Source organism: Carettochelys insculpta, chromosome 21, assembly GCF_033958435.1.
Source record: "Carettochelys insculpta isolate YL-2023 chromosome 21, ASM3395843v1, whole genome shotgun sequence".
Taxonomy (NCBI): domain Eukaryota; kingdom Metazoa; phylum Chordata; order Testudines; family Carettochelyidae; genus Carettochelys; species Carettochelys insculpta.
Window position 1 is genome coordinate 1,549,131 of NC_134157.1, and position 24,676 is coordinate 1,573,806.

At 48.4% G+C, this 24,676-nt stretch overlaps 1 protein-coding gene across 1 annotated transcript in view; it reads left to right on the forward strand.

Moving 5' to 3' along the window:
• TOR4A (torsin family 4 member A) overlaps nucleotides 1–23,837 on the forward strand; it is a 78,987-nt gene extending 55,150 nt beyond the window's left edge. Inside the window, exon 3 of the transcript XR_012648370.1 lies at nucleotides 23,787–23,837. The gene's annotated coding sequence lies outside the window, so the exon portion shown is untranslated. The remainder of the gene's footprint in view (nucleotides 1–23,786) is intronic.
• The last annotated feature ends 839 nt before the right edge of the window (nucleotides 23,838–24,676 follow it).

Below are 24,676 nucleotides of genomic sequence, written 5' to 3' on the forward strand. Positions count from 1 at the left end.
GGTGTTAACTGCCAGCTTAGGTTACAGCCCCAGAGGTCATCCCTAGCTGCTGGCTGTGAGCTGCTCTGTCTGTCACAGACACACATCCAGCCTGACTCTCACACACCCGCCCACGACTCCATCACAGGGGGTGAAGCTGGGGGTGGGGGTAACAACTTTCCAGCTGGCAGAAATCATTGTGTGCGCTGTTCTTAAAGTAGGGGTGACAAAACGTACAGTTTGACTGTCTTATTTTTTCTATATTTATTAAGGACGGTCTCTCTTTCACGTGCATTGCGGCTCATGAAGTATTGCTTTTTGTAACTGATTCTGCAAAAATGACTCTTGTCTCCATTTTGGCTGCAGACTCCTGCCTTGGGCAAATCATTCTCTCCCCAGGCCTCAGCTTCCAGATCTGTGATGGGAATAGCCTTACTGAGTGAACGCCTATGCAAAGCACTCAGACGTCTATGCACAAAACTTACGAGACAAAAACAGTCCAGTCCAAGCCAGGGCCTTGGCAGTGAGGCTGGCTTGGCCAGGCAGCTACACAGAAGGTGGCTCTGAATTCCTGCCCTGCTCAGGCTTGGGAAGAAGATCCATTTGCCAGCTGAGGGGTGCTGCCTGGGCTGACTCGTGCAGAACTGCTCAGATGCTTTGCTAGGTCCAATAAGATTTCTCTTGCCTGCACTTGATAGAACAGCTTTGGGCCTTTTTCTCACTTCTCTCTTTGCCTCTTTCTAATCCCCAACGCTAGCTCATAAGCGAGATGAATGGGCAAATTTGTGGCCAATGATTTACTGACTGATGAATGTGCTGTGCTCATATCCTCTTACTCACACGCACTTGGCCAGCCAGATCTCCACGAAGCAGCCAAGGTGGTGGTGTTGGTAGCAGCTTGGTAACTTAGTGACTGAGTGTCCAGCCCAGCCGTGAAGCCTGAGCGTCTGCCTTAGACTGTCCATCACACACAGGCTGTACTAGGCACAATAATGATAAAGGCTGCATGAGCCTCAAGCTCTGTGGATGACTTCAGAACCCAGAAATCTCAAGCCCAGCTCCACAAATGTATTGAAGTAGGATGTGAAGGAATGGTTCCATTCTATTCTAGCCAGCTGGAATGGAAGAGAGACCCTGGGTGTGTCTATGTAAATATAGCTTGCTCCTGCCCTGCATAGGTTTCTTACAGATTCAGCAAATGGAATGGTATTTTGCTCCGAGAACAACAAGATGTCTTGTGGCACCTTATAAACTTACAGATATTTTGGAGCATGAGCTTTTGTGGGCAATGAGCCGCTTCATCAGATGCATGAGTGGGGATGGTGGTTTCAGTGGGGTATTTAAAGAGTGGGGTCCCAGTAAGAGGGAGGGCCAGAGCTGACAAGGTCTATTCAGCAAGGTGGAAATGGCCCAGTATCAACAGCACTTATCAAAAGAGGAAAAAACAAGTCAGATCAGACAGGGGGATGTGAGCCTTCGTCTGAGTCTAGTGGGGAGACATTAGCACCCAGAGCAGAGAAACTGCCATTGCAAGCTGCAAGCCACTCCCAGTCTCTTTTTAATCCATGGTAAATTGAGTCAAATTTGCAAGAGAGAAATCTCTGAGCTGGAAAGGTATAACATGTGGGGTTCCGCATGGGTTTGTATTGGGACCGGTTCTGTTCAATATCTTCATCAATGATTTAGATATTGGCATAGAAAGTACACTTATTAAGTTTGCAGATGATACCAAGCTAGGAGAGGTTGCAACTGCTTGGGAGGATAGGGTCAAAATTCAAAATGATCTGGGCAAATCAGAGAAATGGTCTGAGGTAAACAGAATGACGTTTAATAAAGATAAATGCAAAGTGCTCCACTTAGGAAAAAACAATCAGTTGCACACTTACAGAATGGGAAGCGACTGTCTAGGAAGGAGTACGGCAGAAAGGGATCTAGAAGTTATAGCGGATGACAAGTTAAATATGAGTCAATAGTGTGATGCTGTTGCAAAAAAAGCAAACATGATTCTGGGGTGTATTAACAGGTGTGTTGTGAACAAGACACGAGAAGTCATTCTTCCTCTCTACTCTGCGCTGGTTAGGCCTCAGCTGGAGTATTGTGTCCAGTTCTGGGTCCCGCATTTCAAGAAAGATGTGGAGAAATTGGAAAGGGTCCAGAAAAGAGCAACAAGCATGATCAAAGGTCTAGAGAACACGACCTATGAAGAAAGGCTGAAAGAACTGGGCTTGTTTAGTTTGGAAAAAAGCAGATTAAGGAGGGGACACGATAACAGTTTTCATGTATCTAAAAGGGTGTCCTAAGGAGGAGGGAGAAAATTTGTTCTTCCTGGCCTCTGAGGATAGAACAAGAAGCAATGGGCTTAAACTGCAGCAGCGGAGGTTTAGGTTGGACATTAGGAAAAAGTTCCTAACTGTCAGGGTGGTCAAACACTGGAATAAATTGTCTAGGGAGGTTGTGGAATCTCCATCTCTGGAGCTATTTAAGAACAGGTTAGATAAATGTCTATCAGGGATGGTCTAGACAGTACTTGGTCCTGCCATGAGGGCAGGGGGCTGGACTCGATGACCTCTCAAGGTCCCTTCCAGCCCTAGTATTCTATGATTCTATGATTCATAGTAAAATTCTCTCTGATACCTGGTGACCACCAACCTTGTATGACAAAAGAGATTGAGAAGAGGCGGGGCAACCGGTAGTGCCAGTATCACTATTCAAGCAAGTTAATGAGGTTAAAGATGGCCATTTCTAATCTAGGAGCACCCTTGAGGTGCTGAGAAGATACTACAATATTTGGTGGTGTCCATTCCTTGGGTAAGCAGTGCGTGCGATGTGCCTTAGCAAAGGATGTGCTTCCACATGCCAATGTGGCTTTAACTTCCACCCATGTTACAACCAGAGCAGGAGTTGTAGCAGTGGACTGGAGCCTGCTAGAAAAGTCTTCAGATGGGCATGAAAGTGTATTTATTAGGTTTCACTTCACTCTTCCAACCACAAATAATACTGACTGCCCAGGATCTCATAAAGCACTGGACAGCTTGTGCTTGTCCATCATGATTGTACTCCCCAAAGGAATTTTGAGTCAGTGGTTATCACCAAACTGTTTAAAGTGTCTGACATATCTCAGAGTCGGACAACACCTCCCCCACCCCCCTGCTGTCTGCAAGGAAAAACTTGGTGTGAGTGATTTAACCGGGAGATGCACAACATTTTAAGGACCTTTCACCCAAAAGGCAGCGAACCTGGAAGGAGCACATGCCTGTGTTAGTTTTAACTTAACAGTTGCGTTCGCTCTTTCTGGGTTACTCCCTCTTTTGCCTCATATTCAAGAGAGATCCCAGGTTGCCATTGGACATACTGAGCAAAGAATGCCCCAGGAAGGAAGGAAGAAGTGACCAACCTGAATGACTGGAGCAAAGGTCACAATGAAAGACCGATGATGGCCTGTGAAATTGCTCTCAGTCCAGTCCAGAAGAGTCAAAAGCAGAGAGGTGTTTTAGGGCTCTCTCTGGGGACCATGTACTGGCAGGTAACTGTAAGCACTGAAGGAGGCAGGTGGAAGTCAAGTCTTTACCTGCTGTGGTTGCTCACATTAACCCAGTACTTCCAGTCTGTATTATCCAACCAGAGAAAGGAAGTCCTGTGACAGAGATCAAATGAAACACTGCACTTTTGGCCCAGACAGAAATAATAGGAAGTGTCGAGCACAATGCCGTGGGGAGAAGCAGGCAGATGAGGGTACGGTTCTCATTCTGCAAACTGAGTGCAAAACAGGACAGGGTGGACACCCTGACAAACATGACAGTTCTGTGGGCCCCACAGTTCAGGAAAAATGTGAATGACCTGGAGAAAGTCTAGAGGACAGCAGCAAAAGTGCTGAAAGGTCTAGAAAACGTGACTTAGTGTGGAGGAGCGAAGACTGACATCTGTGATGGAATACTCCTTTGTGTTCATGCCCTGCGAACTAGCTGGGATACACTGCCATGGGCAGTGACTCATCCAGCATTATGACTAGCCCTATAAATAATGCGCTTGCTTGTTCTAACATAGATGCTATGTGGTAATAGTTGGTGATTGACTGCAAACCATGCTTGAAAGATGGATCAATGAACATTTAATCCATCTTAATGATTTTCCCTCCCTCATGATTCATGTGTCTGATACCTGTGAGAGCAATTTAAAAGCCTACTCTTGGTTAGGAGTCAAAGGCTTTATGGTCACCTGCAGGAAATGCTTGTCAACTGAGGCAAGAAGCAATTGAAAACACTGTGAGTCTATCTTCTCTCATTCTGGTTTTCTACATTTAGAAGCAGGTTATTATTGCCCTGCTGGCTGTGCAGAAACAAGGCACTGAAGGGAGTGCCTGGGATTACTGCATAATTACCACCCAGGGGGCACAGTACAGGTTGCTTACTAGAGGTTTTTGCAAAATAGGGGGCAAATATACTGGGATTCCACAGGGAACATGATGCAAACCCAGAACCTTGTTAGATTTCATTAAAGGAATAAGGTCAATGAGAAAGCAGAGACAAAGGGAAAGCATTGAGTGTTCCTGGCTTGGGGTGGGGATTGAGGGAAGGGTCCCACCAGCTTCCCCTGTTTTCCTCGCTATGTATCTATCATAATATTCTTGATTTGTTCGGCCAAGGGGAACTCAGGGAGTCAGAGAGAAGCCGGGGACCAGAACACAAATTGCTAAGCAAAGGATTGAGTATTTTCATCCCTCAGCGAGGGGGTAGCTAAAGCTGGATGAAATGCAGACAGGAAACATTTTCTGGAGGAAAAAATCAGATTTGCCAACACAGGAACCTGTTGCAAAACTTTGTCCACCCTGAGCCACAGGTGACATCAGCATCCTGACTTATCTCCCCCGGGCCCCAAACACTGGCTTCTCCTGGGTGAGCTTGAGACAGACTCTCTAGCTAGGTTTTAAGACCCTACATGAAGCTTAGAGGGAGCCTCGTGAGTTGCAAAGGGGAAGAATTTGGACACTGATTCTAGAGGATTCCAGAAACTCCTCCAGTAATAGCGTTCAGCAGGATGGACCCCCCGCTCTCCCCAAAGGGCTTCAGGGGCGAAGAGCACAGTGATACAAAAAATGAGACTTGTCTGCTCCTCTGCACACATGCACCATAAAGTAAATAGTGCGGCAGGGATTGATTGTTCAGAGCCTCAAAGGGTAAGAATGCTGCCGGTGAGCAAATGACAATGAAAGATACCTGAGCCCACTGCCTCACAAGGCAATCTTTGTGCCTTGATCGCTACCAGGTTTCACCCGGATGGGGACGTGGCAGTAGGCTGGGGTGGGTGGGGGGGGAGGAAGAGCAGAGAGGAGCGAGTGGGGGTTGGCCTGGCCGGGGCAGACATTTTTTTTATTCCTAGGCGAGGCCGACACTACGGGAGGAGACCAATGTAAGTCATGCACCTTCGGCTACGCCACAGCACAGCACAGCTGAAACTGACGTACTTTGATCTATGTGCGGCGGCATCTGCTCTGCCGTGCGTCAACAGGAGGCTCCCGTCGACGCCCTTGGAACGGCTCGTTGAGGTGAAGTGCGTGAGTTCACAAGAGTGCGATCAGTGGTCAGTGTATCACGTCTATTCAGCACTTGAGCAGTCAGTCCCTGCTGAATTGATCACTGCGACCTCAGGAAGCAACGAGCTTTGGGGCCAAATTCCCCTTGTGCTCTTTGAGTAGGTGGGCAGAGCATGGCAGGGGGTGCCAGGAGGTGGGCTGGGTCCAGAGATGGGGGTGGGCGTGAGGGGCTCAGAGCTTGGGAAGGCAGCTAGCTCATGTACGCGCCAACTGGCTGTGGCCATTGGCACCTGGAACAAACCAAACCCTGGCTGCATTTCACAGCATCTGATAGATATCATGGACAACACAAAACAACAGGCAGTCGGGTGGCACCTCTGACACTCATGAGCTTCCATGGGGAAAACCCACTTTATCAGGTGGGATCATGACTAATACAGGGCAATTTAGGATACAGAAAGGTAGATACTGCCTGAGACTCACATGCTGTTCTGGTCCAGTTCAGGCTCTTGTGAGGAGATGAGAGCTTGGATCTCTGGACAATCACCTTCTCGGCTGCCTCGTGGTTGCTGCAGGGTCGCAGACTCCTTGGCCTGGCTGGGGAGTAGCATAGGCAGGGGAAGGCCTTGCCTCTGCTGGGCCTGCCTGCGCTGCTCCTCAGCCCCCGGGCCCCAGCCTGCTGTGGAGATGTCAGAAGCTGGGGCAGGCAGGCTGGGAGCTGCTCCATGCCGCCTGCCCTCTCAGAGTTGGGGCCGGTGCCTCAGCTGCAGGGAGCGGGAGCTTTCTGGCATAGTTGGCAGGCACAGCAAGGGAGGCAGTTCCTGGCTCTCCTCTCCAGTGCTCCAGGGTCGGGGGGGAGGCTGGGGCTGAGCTGCCCACCAGAGCTCCCTGGGTGGGACAGGCTGTAGTGGTGCCACCTGACAGCTCCCTAGAGCTCGGCGGCTAGCTGAGGCAGGCTGCAGTGGTGCCATCCAGGGCAGCAGGGGAGAGGTAGCTCAGTGGTTTGAGCACTGGCCTGCTAAATCCAGGGTTGTGAGCTCAACCCTTGAGGAGCCATTTAGGGATCTGGGGAAAATAGATTGAAGAAAAAAGGAGGGGGGGGGGGTGCTTGGTGCTGCCAAGAGGGCAGGGGACTAGATTCAATGACCTCCCAAGGTCCCTTCCAGCTCTGGGAGATGTGTATCTCCATTCCGATTTATTTAGCTCTCTGAATTGCTGGGACTAACACAGCCAGCTGACTTTCTGGCACTCGGGGGACATGGGAATTAGGGACTGCTCTTTCTGTGCTGGGGGCACTGCCCTGGGCAGGGGGTAAGGGCCAGTGACAGCCGTATTGTGGTGGGGGGCCTGGGCAGGGGCCAGCAGAGACCACAGGGAGGGGTGCAACCGGGCTGTGGTGGACAAGAAAGAACAGAGTCTCGGCCGGGAGGGGTGAGGCTAGGGGAGGACACATGCTCCTTGGTAAACAGACAGGCAAAGATGCATGGGAGAGCTGCTGCTGAGCTGCTGCAAACAAGCCGGGTGCGCACACAAACAGCAGTCTGAACGAATGCCACGTGCAAAGAACTTCACAGTGGATTAGAGAGTTAGTGTCAGTTGCCTTTGCATCCCGGGGGCTGGCTCACGTGAGTGTTCGCTATCTCACAGACTAATCCTCCGGCGTAGACAAGCCCTAGAGGACAAGACGTAGCAGGTATTGAGCATTCCCTCTGCCTTGTTAAGACAAGGTCATCAAAGCTTCATAGACATCATTGCTGAGCCTTTGGCCATTATCCTGAAGACTCTTGGAGATCGGGAGCGATCCCGAATGATTGGACGAAGACAAATGTAGCGCTCATTCTTCAGTGGGGGGCAATGAACATTACGAAGAGGCTGGAGCACATAACCTGGAGGACAGGCTGAGGGATTTGGCTAATTTAGTTTGCGGAAGACTGAGGGTGATTTAATAGCAGCCTTCAGCTTCTTCAAGGGGGCTCTGAAGAAGATGGAGAGAGACTATTCTCAATGGTGTCAGATGGCAGAACAAGGAGCAATGGTCTGAAGTTACAGAAATAGAGGGGTAGGTTGGATATTAAGAAAAACTATTTCCCCAGGAGGGTGGTGAAGCACTGGGATGTGTTCCCTAAGCAGGTGGTGAAATCTCCATCCCTAGAGGTTTTTAAGTCCCAGCTTGACAAGGTCCTGGCTGGGATGACTTAGTTGGGGTTGATCTTGCTTTGGGCAGGGGGCTGGACTAGATGACCCCTGACGTCCCTTCCACCCCTAGGATTCTATGATCTGAAGCTATCATTATACCTGTCCTGCTGAGTGGCTGTTCCTGCCATGCTGGGGCTGCAAAGATACCCACTTCACTCACCTGCCTGGCAGCCCCAAGCTGTGGCATCTCGCTGAAAGAAAGGAGCACACAGCAGCGCTGCTTTGCAGGGAAGTCCCAGTAGTTCAGGTTCTAGCCACAGGCAGTGCTGGTGTGATGTGCAGAGAGCACTGGTGAAATGAGGGGTATTAAGAACCTAGTAGAGTTAATGTCCCTTTTCTTTTAGAGCCCACATACTGCAAAGCAGCATCAGGGCACATTTCCATCCCACCATCTCACCGTCAGGGACCATGTCTAGGGCTGACAGGCGAGTTAACTCAGCATGACTGGCCAGGGCTGGGGGTGTGGTCTTACGTCTCTGCTGATTTTAAATACCCATGAACCCAGGTACTAGTCAGGTGTTGCCGGTAAGTCAGGCCAACTCCTCTCATGACAACTCCACTCAGCAAAATAATCCTTTCTTGCTGGGCTGAGCCTGTCAGCCATGTGATCAATGTGTTCGCCTTCCCCTGCAGTGTGGGACACGGGTCACTAGCTGGGTAGAACTAGAGGAAAGGGCGGAGTCTCTGTAACATGAAGCCTTTAAATCACTGTTTAAGGCCATCAGTAATGCAACCAGCGGGTACGGGTCTATTAGGTGGGTGAGGTTCTATGCAAGAGGTCAGACTAGAAGATCATGATGGTCCTTTCTGGCCTTAAAGTCTGTAAGTCTATGAGCTGCCTCAGACACCTGCAGGCAGAGGCAAGGCGTTGGGGGGGGAGGTCATCGGCTACGTCTACACGTAAACGCTACATCGAAATAGCTTATTTCAATGTAGTGACATCGAAATAGGCTATTTCGATGAATAATGTCTACACGTCCTCCAGGGCTGGCAACGTCGACGTTCAACAGCGACGTTGCGCAGCACCACATCGAAATAGGCGCTGCGAGGGAATGTCTACACGCCAAAGTAGCACACATCGATATAAGGGTGCCAGGCACAGCTGCAGACAGGGTCACAGGGCGGACTCAACAGCAAGCCGCTCCCTTAAAGGGCCCCTCCCAGACACAGTTGCACTAAACAACACAAGATCCACAGAGCCGACAACTGGTTGCAGACCCTGTGCCTGCAGCATGGATCCCCAGCTGCAGCAGCAGCAGCCAGAAGCCCTGGGCTAAGGGCTGCTGCACACGGTGACCATAGAGCCCCACAGGGGCTGGAAAGAGAGCGTCTCTCAACCCCTCAGCTGATGGCCGCCATGGCGGGCCCCGCTATTTCAATGTTGCGGGACGCGCAACGACTACACGTTGAACGTCGAAGTAGGGCGCTATTCCTATCCCCTCATGGGGTTAGCGGCTTCGACGTCTCACCGCTTAACGTCGATGTTAACATCGAAATAGCACCCAACACGTGTAGCCGTGACGGGCGCTATTTCGAAGTTAGTGCCGCTACTTCGAAGTAGCGTGCACGTGTAGACACGGCTATCGTGTGCCACTCACATTTGCTTTTGGTGTGTACCACTTGTACGCAGTAACGCCACTCATCCCAGCTGCTGTGGGGACAACGAAAAAGAACCTCAGGTTTATTAGTATTTTTTTAAATTTCATGACTTTGAATCCAGTCTCAAGCCTTGGGGCTCCCTGATGACTTTGGTGCATGTTGGTTTGGCATCACTGCTACCCTCCCTGCCCTTCTGCCCGGACAGAGTGCTGAGTGGGATTTCATTCCGATAAGGACAGTTTTGAGACCCACCACTCTGATAAAATATATTTGCACAGTGAGTCCTAGGGGTTGCTTGGGTCTGTTCCGTAGCCAAACTATGTTTGCTCTAGGGACTGCTCTGCCCTGATTACATTTAATTGAAATAATTACTTGAATTATCTTGGAGGCAGCATCTTTTGTCTCAAACTTTACGACGCCTTGCAGAAAAACATTACCTGTTAATACTATTTTTAGCCCCTGGGCTGTACCTCAGTATTAAATACTGAGGCAGGGATGTGAGGCTGTCTGCCTGAGGCCTGAACTTCACCTAGCAACTCACCTGGATTCAATCAGGAAGACAAGGGGTGCAAAAATAGCAGAGCCATTCCATCCCCCAGCCTCCCTTGTCCAGCTGCTTGAGTGGTTGGTTGGTGGGCAGTACAGTTGGTTATGTAACAGCACTGTTCTTTGTGTTGCAAGCACGGCCAGCTTGCCTTTAAGAACTATATTTGTATCCCCGCTTTACATAACACAGAAACCAGAGCCTGCCGTCAGCTGATCTCTGGCCACCCCTGCATTCCAGAACCTCACCTTCCAAAACGGAGGGGGCGGGGAACTAACCTTTGGTCACTGCAGCCACCACACCCACAATGCCGTGCCGCTGTGCCCGCTCTGTCCAGCAGCCCATGCTGCCAACCGCACCTGAATGCACTGCCAGGACAGACTGCAGTGCTCAAGACAACCTGCACGGGTATTTTAAAATTTGGCCCTTTGTGGCAAAGGCAGGGTAGGGCCACGAGGCAGATGTCTGTTAAGAAAGGGGACTGGAAGTGTGACCACCAGGGCTCGGAGTGTGGTCTTTTGTCTCTGCTGATTTTAAACACCTATGAACACAGGTACTAGTAGCTGGGGTAGATACATTCAGGTGTTGCTGGTGAGTCAGACCAACTCCTCCCACGACAACTTCACTCAGCAAAAAAATATTTATAGCACAGGTAGGAATGGGGAGTGAGATCAGATAAGCATTCCCCCGAAAGGCACACATCACTGCAGGAGGTCAGCTCTTGGCTTTGCAAGGGTAAATGAAAGCACTGTTATTTTATTGAGCTCCATTTTTTAAAACAAGAGAATCTTCTGAACAAAAGCTCTGGAGGGCTAGAATTTTCAAAGAGGTCCCAAAACTCCCTCTGTGGGCTGTGGCTGCTGAGGAGATGTTGTCTTTCCCTGGCGATAATCTCCTCTCTAGACAACGCATGGTGGAAAGCACGCCAAAGAGTCTGCCCAGGCAGATGCTCACTGGGAAATCTCCAGGTCATTCAACCAAGAGAAGCAGGAAACCGAGGAGAGTGCTGTATCCATCACAGGTGAGGAGATACCTGCCAAGGCAGGAGACAGACTCCACCAAGAGGTGGCTGGTCTTCCTTGCTGGGGTTGTTCTCATGCAAATCTTTACTGAGGATCCTGAGCACGATAAACTGGGCAGTGGCAAAAACCTCAGTGAGCATCAGCCTTGTGCTCCAGCAGCTCTGGGGGATAAATATGCAAATGTGGACTGTGTCCAACAGCTCAGGAGAAGAGATGGCTATTGTAGAAGCTGCATCAGTCACCTTCCTCTGAGATTAGAGGAGCCCAGTGCTCCTGCAAACTGCAGCATATGCATGCCTGTTTGCCTGTTAGACACAAAGACTGATCAGCAAAGAGCCCCAGTACCCAGCAGGGAAGCTGGCCTGCTTCTGCCTGCAGCTAATGGAGACCACTTACCACAGAGAAGGGCCTGGTGGAACTGCTGTTCATTTCAGGAAAGCCAGAACTGAAGTGCTCAAGCAGCTGAAACGGAGGGTAATTAAGGCCAGAGAAAGCGTCATCACCAAGGGTCAGTGCTCTGGAGAGAGCTGTGCAGCTTGTTTGCTGGTGATTCATTTTAAAAGTATAATTAGAGATCAGGTTTCGTAGATAATGTTTCAAGCTGCTCCAGAAGAGGCGAAACGGAGGCATTAGGTTTAGATGTGCATGTCTCAGGTTGTGGTGTGGCACAGGTGTTACGACTGTTAGTTCTCTCAGCAGCTCCACGTAAATCCTCTGGGTTGGGGGCCGACAGCTCCGCTGTTCATATTTTTGAGGTTGGAACAAAGTTCTAGCTCTGGAGAAGTGCATTCGAGTTACAAAAGTGAACGAAGTCCGAGCTGCTTCCATCCTGCTGTAATATTGTTTAAAATAAAAATGTTGAGGTCATTTTCTCTGAGCGGCCCTATGTGTTTTGGGATTAGTATTTTAAAATACAAAATTCTGTAGGTGCTACTCTGTGAAGCTAGTTACATGGACACTAACATTTTTTTCAACAAACTGACCCCGAAGGCCTCATGCACGGATGTACTGCAGATCTGTATCTGCTGGGGTGTGGGGGGCGCTGTGGAGATGACCCTTCAATCCTGCCGTACACGCAAGCAGCCTCACTCCAGCAAGGAATCCCACCTAACTCTGCTTCCTTCATCTGGTTTAGCTTTTCACCAGCCTTTGTCTGAACGATGGCCTCCGTCCGCGTGAGCCATCACACTGCTCCTGTGTAATGCTCCAGAGCCTCAAAGCAGAGAGGTCAGGACAGAGCTTTAGCCTCTAGGACACGCTCCAGATCTGAGTTGCTTTAGGGCAGTTTCGGAACGGTTACTCTTAGGTGCTGCCTGAGCCAACGCTGAGAAGTACCAACGTTCTGTGAATATCAAGCTTAGCTGCTGGCAGAGAGAAGTGAGACGAGGACCTCATCCAAAAGCCCTGTTTTGTTACCTGCTTCATGGAGGCACAGTCCACACCGCCAAAGGGTGGGATGATCAGGGCAGATTAAGAGCAGGTAAGGCCCTGGAACGACAGTCACAAGCCCCCTCCCCCCCACCAATATGTTAAAATATTTACCTAATGTTATTTATGTTTTAAAATCTATTCATGCTCATTACTCAGGAGGCACAATGAAACTACACTTCAGTGAATTTTAAAATCAGAATGACATGTCACATTTCTTGTGTTGCATTCAAGTGAATTGTTTAAACAAAATGGAGTTATGGAGCCTGGGGGCCCTGGCGCAACAGCCTCTTTGCCCTTATGTTAATCTGCCACTGAGAGACTCAACCGCTTTCAACGATCAAGTGTGTCCTCACTGAACTGATAACATGTGCTCCTGAGCACAGCGCCACTTCTGGGGGCGTTTTCAAGTCAATCCGGTCATTGGTTTCAGTTATAATGGCCTTTAAGCCACCTTCCTCCCAGGTCTCATCTGTCTCAGCTCTGCATTAGCTAATAGGTTTGTTACTAACCCTGTTAACCTTCCATAGCATTGATCCGCTTGCCTGTGCTGCACCTGAAGATCTGTTGTGTGATACCATGTGGAATATGTGGAACTCTTCATAATACTGTTAATATCAGTACTGTTAAGCTGCAAGCAATCTTTCCAGCCAAGCCACGGAAACGTTGTGATTTGCTCAGTAGGATACGTTTGTCTATCAGTTTGTATCATCTTTGTGTGGCGAGTTCTGAATGCACGATCTCTCTGTACTCCAAAATGGTGCCACGTTTCTGTGTGACTCCCCTGGGCAGGCAGGTATCGGCACTGCCTAGCCTGTCCATCGAGGTTCATCGGTGGTTAAAAGAAACCCACTAAAAGGCGCCAGAGGTTGCGCATTATGAGTCCATAGGACGTGCAGGGCTGTGCCCATGGACAGGAGACACCAAGTTTTTTCATGCTGTGTGTGATGAGTTATTGTTTTGGGACAAAAGCCCAGAAGCCACGTGGCAAAGATATAAACAGGAGGCTGCATCGTCTCCATTTTGTCTTCTGTCTTGCTCCCTACCTCTGGAGCAGCTTGTCTACAAACTGAAGCCCAGAACCAAGGACTGAATGAGCTATCTAAGCTGTGAATGTGATCCAGAGGGACTTGCAAGCAAGCAAACTGCTAAGAACTTTGAAGTCTTCTGTCTGTATCTGATTGCTTTGCCATTTAACAACTCTTCCACTGTAGTTCTCTGACAATAAATCTTTCGTTGTAGATGCTAAAGCATTGGCTGGTGGCGTGGTGTTCTGGGTAAGATCTGGTGATGTGGCTGGCCCTTTGGGGCTGGAATATTTTGCATAGTGAGCAGAGTCCTCGCCTTATTAGACCTGTGGGTTGATTGGGAGCCAGAGAAGTGGGATGCAATAAAGGAGACTGTGTGACTTCATTTTTAGCTTCTTGAGAACCAGTGTGGGGAATCAGGAGCAGAGACTGGTTGTGAACCTAACTACTGTGTGTTAACCACCAGTTCTGGGAGAATCTGCTTTCCTTGTGGCAGCCTGCCCTGAGATTAGCATTTTCACTGAGGGCTACCCCAGGCACCATGGGTCACACGTTGTAGTGGAGCATAGTCAGTAACTGATGCTCATAATTCTACACCTCATTTGACACGGCTGCCATTTTCCATACGCTACAGTGGGGAACAAGTCAAGGGCTACGCTCAGTAAAGATGGCTGCCGTTTCCCTACAGCCGCGGCTTGCAGAAGTGGGTTTTTCTTCAGTAACGATGATGGTTGTTGTCCTTGTTCCCTGTGGGGCTGAAGTACAAGATACCAAGGACAGCGCAAGGACCATGAAGGAGAGGGAGACAGAGTCAGGGCAGCAAAATGTGCATGTGCGGGAGGGAGACTGAGGCAGTTGAATGGGTTCTAGGAACAGGAGGTGAGCTATGGGAGCAGGAGGGAGATGAGAGGAGGAGGGCGAAGCTCCCCTGCGGCCTGCACCTGAGGCTTGAATGTGTGGCTCTCTGGCCCAGTAATAAGAACACGTGCTTTATTATGGCTGGAAATTAGCCCCTGGGCCACACCCTGGGGTTGCAGAAGGGAAGGCTTAAACCAGCTCCTTTGCACTTGGGAGGACACCAATTTATTGCCCCCCTAACTGTAGCCCCAGGGTAGTTCTAACAAACCTTTCCCTGCTGCACCTTCCTTGCTAGAGCTGTTTCCTGTTCCTGGAGCTCCCACCAAAATGGGGAAAGCCTCTGGCAACAGGGAGGCAGTGAGAATAGTGGATACCAGGGAGTTTCTGGTGTGGCTTTATGCTACTCAGGGAATGTCTACACTACAGAATTAGGTTGATTTTCTAGCACCCCATTTATATTACATGACCCCAAGTCAAGGGTTCATGCACACATCTTCTACAGCCAGAAGTGACCTTGGGAGGTTATCTAGTCTAATCCCATACCCTCTTGGCAGGGCCATGCACCATTCCTGGCATCTATTTGCCCCAATCCCTCAGTGGCCTCCTCAAGGATTGAGCTCACAACGCCACATGTAGCAGGGCAATGCTCAAACCATGGAGCTATCCCTCCCCCTGAAATAGCTACTTGCCCCAGACCCCTAAATGCCCTCCTCAAGGATTGAGCTTACACCCATGGGTTTAGCAGGCTAATGCTTCAGCCACTGAGCTAGCCCTCATGCCCACACATAAAGCTGATGGAATGTGTCCCCATTCACATTGCCAGGTTTGACTTGGTCAGCAATGCACTGTGGGTACCTATCCCATAGTTCTTGCTGCCCTGTTGCATTGTGGGTTTCTCTCCCAGTGTGTGATGGGACAAAAATGCTCCACGGGTGGCTATGGGTGTGTGTCATCAGCATCCCATAATGCATTTCTTTCCTCTTGCTCCCTTTAGAAGCAATGGCAAAAAGTGTTTTTGTGCCCTTTTGATGTATCTGTGCAGGCACCATTGCAAGGCTAGCATGGAATCCATACTTAGAACTGCTGTGATAAGTATTGGGAGCACCTCACACATAGTGCTGTGGTACGTGCAGAAACTCAGCAGCCATCAGAGTGATGAAGACTCCGAGGAGGACATGGGCACATATGAATGTGAGACACTGGAGAGGAGGAATAGGGAGATGCTGGCTGCACTCAATGCTTTCTACACAGTGGAGTGCCAGTTCTGATGCCGTGAAACAACCTCAGCCTGGCGGAACTGGTGGGACCACATTCTTCTGCAGATGTAGAATGATCAGCAGTGGCTACAAAACTTCTGCATGTGTAAGGCCAGGTTCATGGACTTTGCGTGTTACTTTCCCCCACCCTAAAGCGCTGACCTGCTCTGACAGTTTCGAAGCGTGTGGTAATTGCTCTGCAGAAGCTGCAATGCTAGACAACTACCAGTTGGTGGGCAATCAATTTGGAGTGGGTAAATCTACAGTGTGGGTTGCTGTGATCCAGGTAGCCAAGCCCATCAATACCCTTCTGCTACAAAAGATAGTGGTTGTGGGATGTGTACAGGACACAGTGGATGGTTTTGCTGCAGCTGGGCTCCCTAACTTTGGCAGGGCAAGAGATGGAACACACATCCCTATCTTGGCACCAGACCACCTTGCCACAGAGTGCCTAAACTGCGAGGGATGCTCCTCCGTGGTTTTGCAGGTGTTGGTGGATCACAGTGTTCAGGAAAGGTGCATGACGTGAGCATCTTTAGGAACTCTGGTCTGTTTAGAAGGCTCCAGGAATGGGACTTTCTTCCCAGACCAGAAGAATCACCATTGGAGATGTGGAGAAGCCAGCTGTGATTCTGGGTGTCCAAGTTCACCCCTTGCTCCCTTGACTCATGAAGCCATACACTGGCAGCCTGGGCTACAGTGAGGAGCAGTTCAACTGCAGGCTGAGCAAGTGCAGAATGGTGGTAGAATGTGCAGGCAACATTTCCCTCATGGTGGCAGCCTATTGTGTGCTTCATAATTTATGTGAGAACAAGGGGGAAATTTTCATACCAGTCTAGAGGGCCAAGACAGATTGCCTGGCTGGTAATTATGAGCAGCTGGACACCAGGGCAATAAGGAGAGCACAGCGAGGGGCACTACTAATGAGGGAGGCTTTGAAAAACAGCTTTATGGATGACCAGATAGTGACATGACAGTCATGTCTGTTGTTCTTAAGGAGGTCTCCCCTGAATGATGACTAGGAAGGTTATGGAATCTCCATCACTGGAGATATTTAAGAGTAGGTTAAATAGCCATCAGGGGAGTATGGGGATTCAGCCTCAAGTGGAGTACTTGTTGGCAGTATGTCTACACCAGCCAAGGCATCTTTGCACAATAGTATTTTCAGGTTGCTGACTCAAGCAGGTAGATTAGGCAAAATTTTCCCTCAGTTCATCATTCCAAGAAATCCTCATATCTCTTTCTGTGGCACAGATTCTGATGCTGGCCTGAACCCTTCCTTCCTCTGATCTCACTTTGCACTTTGCTGTGATAGTTTCTCTCCTAGGTATGTAATTTCAGTGACACAGAATTTATATTTTTGTTTGTTAAGCCTGCTTAGCTTTGTTAACTATTCCGCTGCATAGGAAAGATAAAAAATATAGCAAACGACTGCCTTGGCTTAACCAGGAGATCGTGCATGATCTCAAAATAAAAAAAAAAAAAAAATCATAAAAAGTGGAAACTGGGACAAATTACAAAGGGGCTGTGTCTATACTAGCCCAAAACTTTGAAATGGCCATGCAAATGGCCATTTCAAAGTTTACTAATGAAGCGCTGAAATACATATTCAGAGCCTCATTAGAATGCCGGCAGCCGCGGCAGTTCGAAACTGATGCAGCTCGCCGCCGTGCGGCTCGTCCAGTCGGGGCTCCTTTTCGAAAGGACCCCGGCAACTTCAAAATCCCCTTATTCCTAACAGCAGATAGGAATATGGAGATTTCGAAGTTGCCGGGGTCCTTTCAAAAAGGAGCCCTGTCTGGATGAGCTGTGCGGCGGCGAGCTGCGTCAATTTCAAAGTGCTGCAGCTGCTGGCATTCTAATGAGGCGCTGAATATGTATTTCAGCTCTTCATTAGTAAACTTCAAAATGGCCATTTGCATGGCCATTTCAAAGTTTTGGGCTACTGTACACACGGCCAGGATGACTATATGCAAACAACACAGGGACGCAGGGGCAAGATTAGAAAGGCAAAGGCACAAAATGAGCTCAAATTATCTATGGGCATAAAGGGAAACAAGAAGACTTTTTATAAATATCTTAGAAGAAAGGGGAAGACCAAGGACAGGGTAGGCCCATTGCTCAGTAAGGAGGGAGAAATAGTAATGGGAAACTTGGAAATGGCAGAGATGCTTAATGACTTCTTTGTTTCTGTCTTCACTGAGAAGTCTGAAGAAGGAATGTCCAACATAGTGAATGCTAGTGGGAAAGGGGGTAGGTTTAGAAAATAAAAATAAAAAAAGAACAAGTTAAAAACACTTAGAAAACTTAGATCTGTGCAAGTCACCAAGGCCTGATGAAATGCATCCTAGAATACTCAAGGACCTGATGGAGCAGGTATCTGAGCCATTAGCTATCATCTTCGGAAAATAATGGGAGACAGGAGAGATTCCAGAAGACTGGAAAAAGGCAAATATAGTGCCCATCTATGAAAAGGGGAATAAGAACAACACAGGAAACTACAGACGAGTCAGTTTAACTTCTGTGCCAGGAAAGATAATGGAATAAGTATTTAAGGAAATCATCTACAAACACCTGGAAGGTGGTAAACCGATAGGGGACAGACAGCATGGATTTGCAAAGAACAAATCATGTCAAACCAATCTGATAGCTTTCTTTGATTGGATAACGAGCCTTGTGGATAAGGGAGAAGTGGTAGATGTGGTACACCTAGACTATAGTAAGGCATTTGATAAGGTCTCGCATGATATTCTTAACAATAAACTAGGCAAACACAACTTAGTTGGGGCTGCTATAAGGTGGGTGCAAAACTGGCTGGATAACTGTACTCAGAGAGGAGTTATTAATGGTTCTCAATCCTGCTGGAAAGGTATAACAAGTGGGGTTCCGTAGGGGTCTGTACTGGGACCAATTCTGTTCAATATCTTCATCAACCATTTAGATATTGGCATAGAAAGTACGCTTATTAAATTTGCAGATGATACCAAGGTAGGAGGGGTTGCAGCTGGATAGGGTCAAAATTCAAAATGATCTGCACAAATTGGAGAAATGGTCTCCAATTGGAGAAATGAGGTAAACCGGATGAAGTTTAATAAAGACAAATGCAAAGTGCTCCACTTACGAACGAACAATCAGTTTCACACATACAGAATGGGAAGTGACTATCTAGGAAGGAGTATGGCAGAAAGGGATCTAGGGGTTATAGTGGACGACAAATTAAATATGAGTCAACAGTGTGATGCTGTTGCAAAAGAAGCAAACATGATTCTGGGTGCATTAACAAATGTGTTGTGAACAAGACATGAGAAGTCATTTTGCCGCTCTACTCTGCACTGTTTAGGCCTCAGCTGGAGTATTGTGTCCAGTTCTGGTCACCGCATTTCAAGAAAGATGTGGAGAAATTGGAAAGGGTCCAGAAAAGAGCAACAAGAATGATCAAAGGTCTAGAGAACATGACCTATGAAGAAAGGCTGAAAGAATTGGGCTTGTTTAGTTTGGAAAAAAGCAGATTAAGGAGGGGACATGATAACGGCTTTCATGTATCTGAAAGGGTGTCCTAAGGAGGAGGGAGAAAATTTGTTCTTCCTGGCCTCTGAGGATAGAACAAGAAGCAATGGGCTTAAACTGCAGCAGCGGAGGTTTAGGTTGGACATTAGGAAAAAGTTCCTAACTGTCAGAGTGGTCAAACACTGGAATAAATTGTCTAGGGAGGTTGTGGAATCTCCATCTCTGGAGATATTTAAGAACAGGTTAGATAAATGTCTATCAGGGATGGTCTAGAAAGTGCTTGGTCCTGCCATGAGGGCAGGGGGCTGGACTCGACAACCTCTCAAGGTCCCTTCCAGTCCTAGAATTCTATGATTCTATGAAATATAGCTGTTTGGAGCCTCTGGGCATGTTCTGCTTTTGCTTTTTCCCAGATCAGAAAGTCACCTATGTAAGCTGAGTATCTCAAGCTATCAAAAAATTGATGCTATTTCCCAGTGAAACACCTCAGGTGCCGAGCACAGCTCAAATGGTAGTTTGCAGAAGCAGTATCTTCCAAAGGAGGCATTGAATGTGAACAACTCTGTGCTCTCTGCCCTTTTTAACCACATCTGCAGAATCCTCTCGACATGCCAAGTGTAGAAAAATACTTGGCATCTGTCATTTCTTCCAAAATGTTTCCCCTCAGTGGTGGCTGAAGGCACTGACTTTCTAGTGTGCCTGGAAGATGCTCAAGCCGTCCCTTCTTGCCCCCACTCCACACCAAGCTCTGCCTCCACTCAACCCCTTTCCCCAAGAATCCACCCCACCTCTTTTTGCCCCATTCTGCCTCTTTCCCCCAAGCAAACCCTAGCCTCACTTCTCCTGCTCCCTGCCAGTGCCTCCTACATGCCTCATGACAGCTGATCCACAGCAGGTGTGAGACACTGGGGGAGAAGGTGCTGATTGAGGGGGCTGCTGCTGGTTGCTGATCACCAGCCTGCACGTCACAAAATCCAAGATGGGTGGTGACAGAGAAAAGCTGATGAAGTCCAATACTACGCTGACACCAAGAAATCCAAGATGTTCTTCAGTGCTATTAAGACTGTATGTGGATCTTCAAAGCCAAGTACTACACCCCTCCTGTCTGCAGATGGCATGACCTTCCTGCGGGAGAAAAGCAGCATCAACAATAGGTGGAGAGAGCATTTCAGCAACCTTCTCAACAGGCCGTCCATTGTCGACCCTGAGGCCCTAGGCCAGATCCCTCAGAAACCCACAACAGACAGTCTTGACCTATCCCCAACAATGGATGAGGTCAAAAAGGCAATCAGCCAGACCAGCTCTGGCAAAGCCCCTAGAATGGATGGGATCCCTGCTGAAATTTTCAAAGTGGCAGGACCAGTGTCACTTGAAGCCTTTCACAGCATTTTGACCAGCATCTGGGAAGTAGACAACATGCCCAAAGAGTAGGGATGCCACAATCATCTTGTTCTCCAAGAACAAGGGCAACAAAGCTGGCTGTGGAAATTACCGGGCCATCTCCCTTCTCGCTACTGCTGGGAAGATCTTGGCTCAAGTCATCCTCAACCATCTGATCCCCAGCATCTCAGAGGAGAACCCACCAGAGGCACAATGCAGTTTCCATGCAGGTTGCAGCACCATTGACATGATCTTTACTGTTTGTCAGGTCCAGAAAAAGTACATAGAGCAGAACTTGGATCTATACTCCATCTTTATAGACCTGACCAAGGCATTTGACTCTGTCAACAGAGCAGCCCTGTAGATTATCCTGTCAAAATTCAGCTTCCTGAAAAGATTTGTTTACCTCATACGCCTGTTCCATGATGACAAGACTGGCTTCGTTCTTTCGAATGGCGAGTCCTCAGATCCATTTGAGATATTCAGTGGTGTGAAGCAAGGGTGCGTGCTGGCCCCAGTTCTATTCAACTTCTTTTTCATGTGCATCCTCAGCCACGCAGTTAGGGACCTGGACCATGGAGTCTGCATAAAGTACAGGCTTGATGGGTCACTTTTCGACCTTCGTCGTATGAATGCTAAAACCAAGAAGCTTGAGAGGCTCATCCTTGGAAATCTTTGCTGACGACTGTGCACTTACGGCACACAAGGAATCTGATCTCCAGCTTATGGTTAACAAGTTTGCTGAAGCCACTCGCCTCTCTGGTTTGACCATCAGCCTAGGAAAGACCAAGGTACTTTCAGCCTGCTCCAGGATCTGCTGTTCTCCCCGCTTCAATCTCTATTGAAGGAACAGAGTTAAAAACTGTGGACGAGTTCAAGTACCTCAGCAGTGTGATTGCCCGTGATGGCTGCCTTGACAAAGAAATCAACGCCAGGCCAACCAGGCACTAGGACGTCTGACAGTGCGAGTGTTAAATCTGCACAATACCTGACAGTCCACTAAGCTGAAAGTGAACAATGCTGTAGCCCTGACCAGTCTCCAGTATCGATGTGAAACCTGGACCTTGTACAGAAAACATGTGAAACTGCTGGAGCGCTTCCACACACGCAGCCTGAGCTCAGTACTGCACATTCGATGGCAGGACAGAGTCACGAACCTGGAAGTCCTGGACAGAGCAGGAACCACAAGCACTGAAGCCATGATTCTGAAAGACCAGCTTCGCTGGATGGGGCATGTCATACGAATGGAGGAGTCAAGAATCCCTAAGCAATTCCTCTACGGTGAACTCTCCCAGGGCAAAAGGAACCAAGGTAGGCCTCCCAAGAGATGAAAATACTGTGTGAAGGCCAATGTTGCTCAGATTGGATTAAAGCAAAAGCAGCTACAGCAGCATGTAGAAGACCTAGCAGGCTGGTGTGCTCTCGTATGACGTGTAGGACAACTTCGAGGAGCAGCGAAGCATACGCCTGACTGATGCTCGTGAGAGGAGGAAAGCAACAGCAGCAGCCGCACAGACAGAGCCAGGACAATTCCCTTGCCCCTACTGTGAACGTCCATGCTATGCAAGGCTTGGACTCCTCAGCCACATGCGAGTCCACAACCAATGAGCCTGAGCAAGCTCAAGATGTCATTGTCGGACACAGACTACCAAGAAGACAATTTTTTCCATGGTTGCTCCAGCCGCTGCACATCCATGGAGTCAGCATCTTTAGAAGAGGACATGCATTTAAATTTGTGGGGCGGAGGTGTTCCGTACATAAGAGAAGGCCTCTTTCTTTTCTCTCTACAGCGATCAGCAAAGGCAGCCGGTCTTGTTTCTTGCACTTGCTATCTGATTCCCAGAGCAAGGAGTCTACCCTGCTCTTCTTTTGGGCTCTGCTGTAGGGAGAGTGGAACCTTTTTGGTGTGACGTGGGGCAAATGGGCTCTCAGCTCTGTTCCATATTCTGTGCAGACCTTCTCCATTACCTGCAAGTATCCTCAATCTCCTCCCCAAGGGTTTTGTTCCTTTGCACCTCTAATGAGTTCCCATCTTTGATGAGACCAAAGTCCTGACACACATCTGACCCAATAACAGGTGGTCTTTTCCCTGGTATTATTGCAAGTTATATCTTTGCTGATTTGTTATTTACCCAGTCATTTAGTTCCAATATAAGTTCGCCACTGTCAGCCTTGAGTTCTTCCAATACCTGTAACTTTTCTTTCAGTGCTAACTATGTTTATGGCAAAACAGTAGATTTATACGCCTGTGCCCAGCTTAAAAGTAATACATGTTTCCATTGCTTTCACATAGACAGTCTACTCACCTTCTGCTGCTGCATTGTTCATTGCTCCCATAGGGGTTCAATCACTGTCCGCTTTGGTCCATTCTCTGGGACCTTCCACAGCCTAAGGAAAATGAGAGTGATGTAGGTGGGGGAGCATGATGGATGGATGGAGGGGGGGATGGTGTCTGCGGGGTGGGGCCTCAGAGAATGCCTAGGGCGAGGGTATTCAGTTTTGTTCAATCGGAAAGTCGGCAGGCCTGTGCTCTGCTGGTGCTGGCACGCTGCTGCAGCTTCATCACTGTGTTTGTATGTTTGCTCATGTGCCAGACATTGGCCTGGTTTCTGGCGTTTGTCACAGCTCCTGAAGCTGCGAGAGCGTTCCTGCCTGACTCTAACATTGCCTTCCTCCCTTATGTCTCTGGTAGTATTTTGGATTTTCTACCATGTCTATAGTGTAAGAATACTGACCAGCCTCCATATGCATCAGTCTAGACTGGTGACTTCCACTGCTTGGAAAATACTAATTGCTTTGCTAATGGCTTATTCTGGGTCCTGCAGCAGCCTCTGAGGGTTTGGAGGTGGGTGGATAAATATCGAATTCCAGATATATGTAAACATGCAGCAAAGGTGAATTTTACACATTTTGGCATGTCTGAAGCAGCTCACCAGGGGGCAGCAGAGCTGGATTTTGAAACAGCTGTCCACCCCAAAGGCTATGAATGGTGAGCGCACACACCTGCAGCTCTGGGGAGACAATGGCTTTGGGGCGTGGGAGCTGACTCGCACTGCACTGCTGACAAAGGGGCACACAGGGAAGCTGAACTCACAGAAGTCCCAGAAGAGATTCTGAGCAGTTTGCAAATATTGGATTGTATTTAAATCAGAACGTGTGCACATATTCCTATGGCCCTCGTCTCTTCTTTATTTTATAGCTGTACGTGGCTGGGGTGGAGGTATAGCACTTGCCTCTTTAATTAGCAGCTCCTAATGGTTAAAATCATTTCAGATTTTCCGTAGAACTGTTTTCTACTAAAAATTTCAGACTTGAAATTGGAAGCCCTGCTGGAAAGGACTGTCCAGCTGGAATCCCACCGGGGCTGACAGGGCCTTGAGCAGAGTCCCTGTGAGCACTGAAGGGGCAGAATGTAAAACAGAGCTGGAGATGTGACTTGAAGTGACTCTTTTATTTCAGTCCTTCTACCAAGAGATGCCGAGGCACTGGCATGTACAGCTCCCAGTGGGACTTAGGCTGTGGAATACCCCTACTATGAGTAAGTTCCAGAGCACCTGCATTTGCCAGAGAGGTTGTTGGAGCACAAGAAGAAGTGGGTGCACTACAGTAAGATGCCTCGATCCTACAGGATACTCTGATGTGTCTATGCAGACAGGAACGCCGCTAGTCTCTCGAACATACCCCTCAATACTGCAGACAGTGGCAGGGGACTGGTTCCAAACACCCTGGTGATCTAGACTCCTCATGCTACAATCTGTAGAAGAACCAAGCCCACTAAAAAAAGAACATCTGAGCTACCACTAGGAGTCCTGAGGTACTAATGAGCAGTGCTTTTCTTGTGGCAGTACACGCCAGTGAAATGCTGTGTCCAGCTCTGAGAGCCGCACCTTGGGAAAGATGTAGACAAATTGGAGAAAGCCCAGAGGGGAGCAACAAGAATGATCAAAGATTTAGAAGACGCAGCCTATGAGGAAAGATTGAAAAAAGCTGATTTGTTTAGTCTGGAGAAAAGAAGCCTGAGGGAGACAGTCATCAGCTACACAAAAGGTCATTATAAAGAAAAGGCTGATAAATTGTTCTCCTTATCCACTAAGAACAGAACGAGAAGAAATGGACTTAAACTGCAGTAATGCCAGTTTAGGTTGGACAGTAAGAAAAAATTCCTTATTTTATAGGTAATTAAGATCTGGAACAAATTACGTAAGGAAGTTGTGCAATGGGTCCCTAGATGTTTTTTTAAGAGCAGGTTTGACCAATCCTTGTTAGGGATGGTCTAGATAATATTTTGTCCTGAGATTTGTTCATGGGATGGGACTAGATAATCTCTCAAGGTCTCCTCCTGTCCTACA